This window comes from Triticum aestivum, chromosome 4B (assembly GCF_018294505.1).
Source record: "Triticum aestivum cultivar Chinese Spring chromosome 4B, IWGSC CS RefSeq v2.1, whole genome shotgun sequence".
In the NCBI taxonomy this organism is placed as follows: Eukaryota; Viridiplantae; Streptophyta; class Magnoliopsida; order Poales; family Poaceae; genus Triticum; species Triticum aestivum.
In genome coordinates, this window is record NC_057804.1 from 591,236,180 (window position 1) to 591,242,766 (window position 6,587).

Sequence of the window (6,587 nt, forward strand, 5' to 3'; positions counted from 1 at the left end):
AAATTCCTTACTATTTAGATGTATCTAATTTCCCTTTCAATCAATAATAAATAAAATATAAAATATACTCTATTTTTCTTGGTCAAAAACACTTCTACGAAAATTTCCATGCCAAACAAATAAATATATGTAACAATGTCACGGTTCTTTCAAAACAATTTTCGTCCGGTTCTCCTTGGATAAAAAATAGATCCAAATTTCCCTCTAGTTCTCGACGGTGGTGAAAAAATTAATTCTGACGCAAAAGCTCTAATCTTCGCGCTTACTTTTCCCTCCAATTAACTAGAAAACGCTAAATAAATTGGGTCTCAAACCCATCTACATCCAGCCCAGCCCCCATCCGGCGACTATCACGCCGCACTCCAATACCCAGCACGCCGCCACCTCAGCGCCCAACGCGGCCGCTACCTGCAACCACCCCCACCTCCACCCCGTATCGATCTGCCGCTTCCTCGATCTACCTCGCCGCCGCTTCCTCGATATGCCTTGCCGCCGTTTGGATCGTTGCGGCGACGTCTTCGTCGGCCTTCAGCTTCAGCACCTACATCCTGAAGGAGCACGATCTCGTCGCTGGTATGGATCTGAACGCCCACCGCTTCCCTGATCTGACTGCTATGAGTTCTCTGAGGTGCATGCTAGGTGAAACACCACTATACCGATGTAGGGTCGGAGACAGGGAGGGGCTATCAGGGTTCAGACCCTTGCCAATGGCTCGCCCCCCTCAACGATTCGTAGCAGACAGTTTGTACTGTATATGCCTAATGGCCGCAGCTAATTGCATAATTAGCCCATACGTACACAAATAATTAAACCATTAGTGATGTAGAAAAGCCCCTTAAACCATGTACGGTTGTGAGACTATAATTTTGCGATGGGCCAGTGCCTAATCCATCAATCAGGTCGATCTATTGATGTGTACCTACCATACATTGTATCCCTATATGAACGATGAGAGTAGATTTTTTATTTTGTAAAGTAAGACCTTAAACTGGTTGATTAATGTTTCATATAAAATAGTAAAGTAGTCTACTAATTATGTGTCCTTTTATATATAGTAGTCAAAGATGAAACGAAAGACATGAACAACTAATGTGGTAAATTATTTTTCAAACCAATTGCTTAAAACTTCGAGCTGCAACATTCTTGGGGAGAATTGTTATTTTTTTAGTTCTAGAAAATAATTTTATTCTTTATCATCGACACTATCATAACACTTAATATACTGTAATATTCCGTCTTTTACGTCAGCAATAGTGTTTCGCCGCCCTCATGTTCAAATCTTGGCTCAACCGATGCAAGCTTTTTGGAGTTCCCTTGATTGAAGGATTGCTTTTGTTAATCTCAAACTCAGACGGGCTTTCGTTTTCCCTTCTGTTTAGGGAAGCAGTCAACATCATCAGGACTTCTACTTGTAAGAGTCGCTAGCTTCTCCGAAGATTTTGACATCTCACCCATCTTTAAATTATTTGGTATATTTGCGTTGGAATCAATTTTCGGTGTCCCCGATGTAGTGATGATTTTATATCACCCTGAATAGTTGGTGGAATTGTAGTTACACATACACCTGATGTAGCAATATCATGGCGAACATCCACACTAATGTTGTTTGTTGGCACACTGTGGCCACCTTGGCTGCTGCTTCTTGAACGACTTATTTGGATGGCACATGAGGCAACATGCTGCTGCTCTCCTGTCACCTAGTGCTTAACAGAATCTTATCCGTCACTTGAATACTGCTAACTTTGCATAATCTGTATATTTTTCAACTTAAACCTGTTCTGAATCCATATGTCGACAGTGTTATATCTGAGTGTGTGTGTGGCCGGACCCATGGTCTTGTACCTCCTCTCTCTATTTTAGTTATGATAAGCTGATAGTGCATTGATATGCTACTGTGTACTTTTCTGCCCTCTCCATTCACATGTTTCTTTTCGTAGGTTTCATCGGTTCTGGGACCCAAACTGCTGAGGGGACTTCCACAACTTGTATTACTTGATTTCCCTGTCTGAGACTACAATCTTGTCCTAGGTGGATTTTCCTTTCTCCTTCCCTCATTTATCTGCTAGGGTAGCATGTCTATTGGCAAGTTAAATTGTCTCTGTTATGTCATTAGTTAATTTCTCTTTACTTGTAATGGTTTTTCTGACATTTTTAATTATATCTAGGATGGCGATGGACATGTTGACCATATACCTGCACTATGAAGGTGCAAATCAGGAAGCCAAAATTTTACAAATATCCATGATGAGGCGTGATGTCTCGTATTATTACTGAATCTTGATGATCGAGGAAGTTGGCTTTCAGGCAATTGACTTTCTGTAATCTATGCGAAAAAAACCCGTCTAGGTAGCCCCTACTTAGTTCACATTTATTTTCAAGGTCTTGTGATGCAAATGTTGTCCGACCCCGAGATTGTGAAAGCTGTCCATTTGTATGTTTAAGGAGAAGGTCTTGAGATTTGAAGTTGCAGCTTTTTGTAGCTTCAAGATTTCAATATCATTCCATCTAATATTATTGTCTCTTGGTAGGTGAGGGAAACGAGGGATCTTACAGGTGAATCTTTTTCAAGACTAAACCAACAGGGGACTGGAATTGAACACCCACACCCAGGTTGCTAAAAAAAGGCGTACTTCTTCCATCAAGGTAAAGATCTGCCAGGGGGCATGGTTTACTGCACCCAAACTATCATGCCTGCTTGAAAAATGGATTTTGTTACAAATTTTGCTCAATCTGCTATATGTAAGTAAAGGATAAATTCATCCAAGCATTAGCAAGCGAGGTGACCTTGGGCTTAGACTTCGATGTCGGGCCCAGTTTATTTAGTTTTTTGGGGCACCTATACTGGGCTAACATTTAGAGAGCTCATATTGTTCATGCAAATTATATTATCATTGTCGTCGAATGCTAATATTGATCATGATATAGGCTGCTTCAATAGTAGTATTCTGAGTATGGATTCAAGAACTAAGGCCGGTGGTATTGAGTTAGGTGCTGAATTTGCCCTTGTGCGCAGAGATCAACCTATTCTTGATAATGAGGATTTGGTAAGGAAAGTTTCTGATTGCAAGACAATTGTTGAAGCTTTCTCTTCAGCATACTTAATTGCCTGGCCTTCAACTTTTGAAAGCTAAAATATTCTCTTCCACATTCTGAAATCATATTTCCACATTCTGAAATCATATTTGTGTACATTTAATCACATATATCTAAGGTGCAATTTTTCCTTTACAGATTCAAGAGAAGTAATTGAGTTGCAGCTGAATTCTTGGATCAAGAAGCAAATAAAATTTGAAGATTTTAGCTACCAATAGTCGTAGTTTACATACATAGAATGAAAAATGTAATATCATCCACAAGATCTTTTTCTTTCCTCTAACTGATGCAAATGCTATGGTGTAATATTCTCCATAGTTGTATTTTCTACGCTCAAAATGATATAAATGATATCTTTATTGTAATGTATATGTGTCATACAGTCATGTATATTCGTAATAAATAGCTTCATATTTTGAATTTCTATATGTGTTGTGCTTCAATTTCTATATCATTTTGAAGTTGCGAAGCATAATAATAAAATGGTTAACTATTTGTACAATTGCATTGATTTTATTAAATAAATTTATATTCCATAAAATAGGTATCGACTTTTGTGGTTAATAATAAAAAAATAAATACATTAATTATGTTACCATATTGATGTAGTAGTGTTGCCGATGGTGTTACCATAGTTACATTTTTTGTTACTAGAGTAGTTGACAACTATAAATTATAGTGTTACAATATTTGGATATTATGTTACTAGTTGTTTTCCGACCCTAAAAAAATGTGTTACCAGTTGTGTTGCTATACTTACAAAAACATGTTACCACCAATGTTCTACATCTATTAAAATATGTTACTATCGTGTTACTATAATTACAAAAATGTGTTACCAGTGTGTTTGGTAACACATAATACACATGTTACTACAATGTAAATGTAACACATTTTTAAGTATATGGTAACAATTACTATGTGTGACAGTTGACACCACTTAGTAACACGGTCTAATGGAACACATTTCAAACTGTGTTACTATATGGCCTAGTAACATACTTTTGGCCCTGCAGTAACACAAGACGGTGTTACTAAAGCTCTGTCCTGTTGTAGAAGAAGAAGAAGAAGAAGAAGAAGAAGAAGAAGAAGAAGAAGAAGAAGAAGAAGAAGAAGAAGAAGAAGAAGAAGAGGAGGAGGAGGAGGAGGAGGAGGAGGAGGAAGAAGAAGAAGAAGGAGAAGGAGAAGGAGAAGGAGAAGGAGAAGGAGAAGGAGACACCCCGACCCCGACACCCTGACACCCCGACCCCAACACCCTGACACCCCGACCTCAACACCCTGACACCACACCCCGACCCACACCCCGACCCCGACACCCTGACACCACACCCCAAACCACACCCCACCCCGACCCCGACCTCGACACCCCGACACGACACCCCGACCCCGACCCTGACCACCGACACCCCGACACCCTGACACCCTGACCACCGACACCCCGACCCCGACCACTTACACCCCGACCCCGACCCTGACACCCTGATACCCCGACGAACGACACGACGACCCCTAACACCCTGACCCCCGACCCCCGACACCCTGACACCACATCCCGACCCCGACCCCGACACCCTGACACCATGCCCCGACCCCAACCCCGAACCTGATGGGGTCATATATTTGTGAATTATGAGTTAGGTCGTATATTTTTTGATTTTTTATGCAAAATATCATATATATATATATATATATATATATATATATATATTTGTGTTGATCGGGTGGATTTAAATGTGCAGTTGTTTCGTCACTGCGAGGGTGTGGTGTTTGACGACCTCCCCGTGCGTTCGACGATCTCCGCCCCTGCGTTCGTTGGTGAGCACAAATGACATCTCCTCCTCCCCCTTCATTTGCTCTGTTCCGGTCTTTGTGTCGATGAAACTTGCTAGCTATAGGTGTTAATCATCAGTATGCGCAACCACTATGCGTCTCCTGTTCGAAAGGATTACATCTATAAATATGCATGCATTTGCATATTTATAATCGTGATTCTTTTGAATTTGTCCAACATTATCCATGGACAGCCTGAGTATGAGTAGATTGGGTTTGTTTTCCCATATGCTCTGCTCCGGATCCGACGCAGAATTTCGTTAGTGCCTCCCTGTTATTCTTCGGGTACACATCCGGCGACCACGGTGAGTTTGATTTGAATGGTCGTTAGTTACTATTATTCACATTTCAGTTGCATCGTGCTAATGAGACATTATTGGAAATGATCTTTCGTGCAGCATGCCTCCCAACAAGCAATGACCAATCCTTCTGTGTCTGCCAATGGCGGAACCCCGACCGGTCCTTCACCTCTGTCTGCCATTGGCGGAGCCCCGACCATTCCTTCACCTCCGTGATAACGGTATTTTTCTTCTTATTTAACCTATTTAGTCCGTTTATGACATAATTTAGCCTATTTAGTTTACAAATGACATAATAAGATGAAGAAAATCAAGGAAGAGGAAGAAAAGAAGGAATAGGAAGAAAAGAAGAAGAAGAAGAGTTCTTCTTCTTCTTCTTTTCCTCCTCTTACTTGTTTTTATTCGTAAATGGCATAATAACCTTGCTAACCTCATAAATGTCATATACTTAGCCTATTGTCCTCTAAAATGACACAATAAGCTTAGTTAGGTAAAAAAATGGCATAATTAGCTAGGTTATCTAAAAAATGACCAAGTTTACCTAGGTTAGCTCCAATATGATCCATTTAACCTATGTTAGCTCCAAAATGACCTATTTACCTAGCTTAGCTCTAAATTGACCTGCACACTTAGCATTTTTACCCACCTTAGCCCAAAAATGGCATTTTTACCTACATTAGTTAGAAAAGAAGTTTCTTCTAGCTAGTCTTCTTCTTCTTCTTCTTCTAACTTTCATCTTTCCCAATTTGCAGATTTGCTTTAGATGAGCAAGCTTGCATTGATGGAGTGTACTATTCTTCTGGAACTTCCTTGTTGTTTATGAAAACTTGTTTGGATATGTATGTCTATATGGATATGTTGTTGGGCACTTGTTTCTAGATATGTATGTATATATGGATATGTTGGATAGGATGGACTTTGTTAAACTATGTTGTTGGATATGTTGGATTTGCTAAAATATGTTGTTGGACATGCTGTTATATGTTGTTGGATATGTTGGATATGTATGTATGTATATCTGTGTGTGAAATCCTGTAAAATTAAATGGATTCAAATAAAAACAGGGGATATATAGCCTCTTTGTCGTCTGCTAGCGGACGGCAAAGAGCTTTGACGGACGCTAGCAGATGGCAAAGAGGCCACGTGGCAGCTACTTGTAGAAACTAGGAACACCGGGCTGCCTATTTGGGCACTTTGCCATCTGCCACCAGGCGGCAAAGTTCCCAAATAGGACTGGCAAACAGGGCCAGCTATGCTTTCCGCCAGCGGACGACAAAGATTCAAAGCTCTTTGCCGTCCGCTGGCAGATGGCATAGCTGGCCACGTGGCAGCTTCCCAGTGCTGGCCGAGCTAAGCTCTTTGTCG

At 40.5% G+C, this 6,587-nt stretch overlaps 1 long non-coding RNA gene across 2 annotated transcripts; it reads left to right on the forward strand.

The window, feature by feature from the left end:
• Positions 1-321: 321 nt before the first annotated feature.
• LOC123089308 (uncharacterized) lies at positions 322-3,511 on the forward strand. 2 transcript variants are annotated; one of them, XR_006442250.1, is made up of 5 exons: positions 322-573; positions 1,938-2,346; positions 2,529-2,643; positions 2,926-3,044; positions 3,232-3,511. It is a non-coding gene; the product is annotated as an uncharacterized lncRNA (long non-coding RNA). The 2 variants fall into 2 exon arrangements; XR_006442251.1 differs by lacking the exon at positions 322-573 and adding an exon at positions 583-1,411.
• Positions 3,512-6,587: the final 3,076 nt, after the last annotated feature.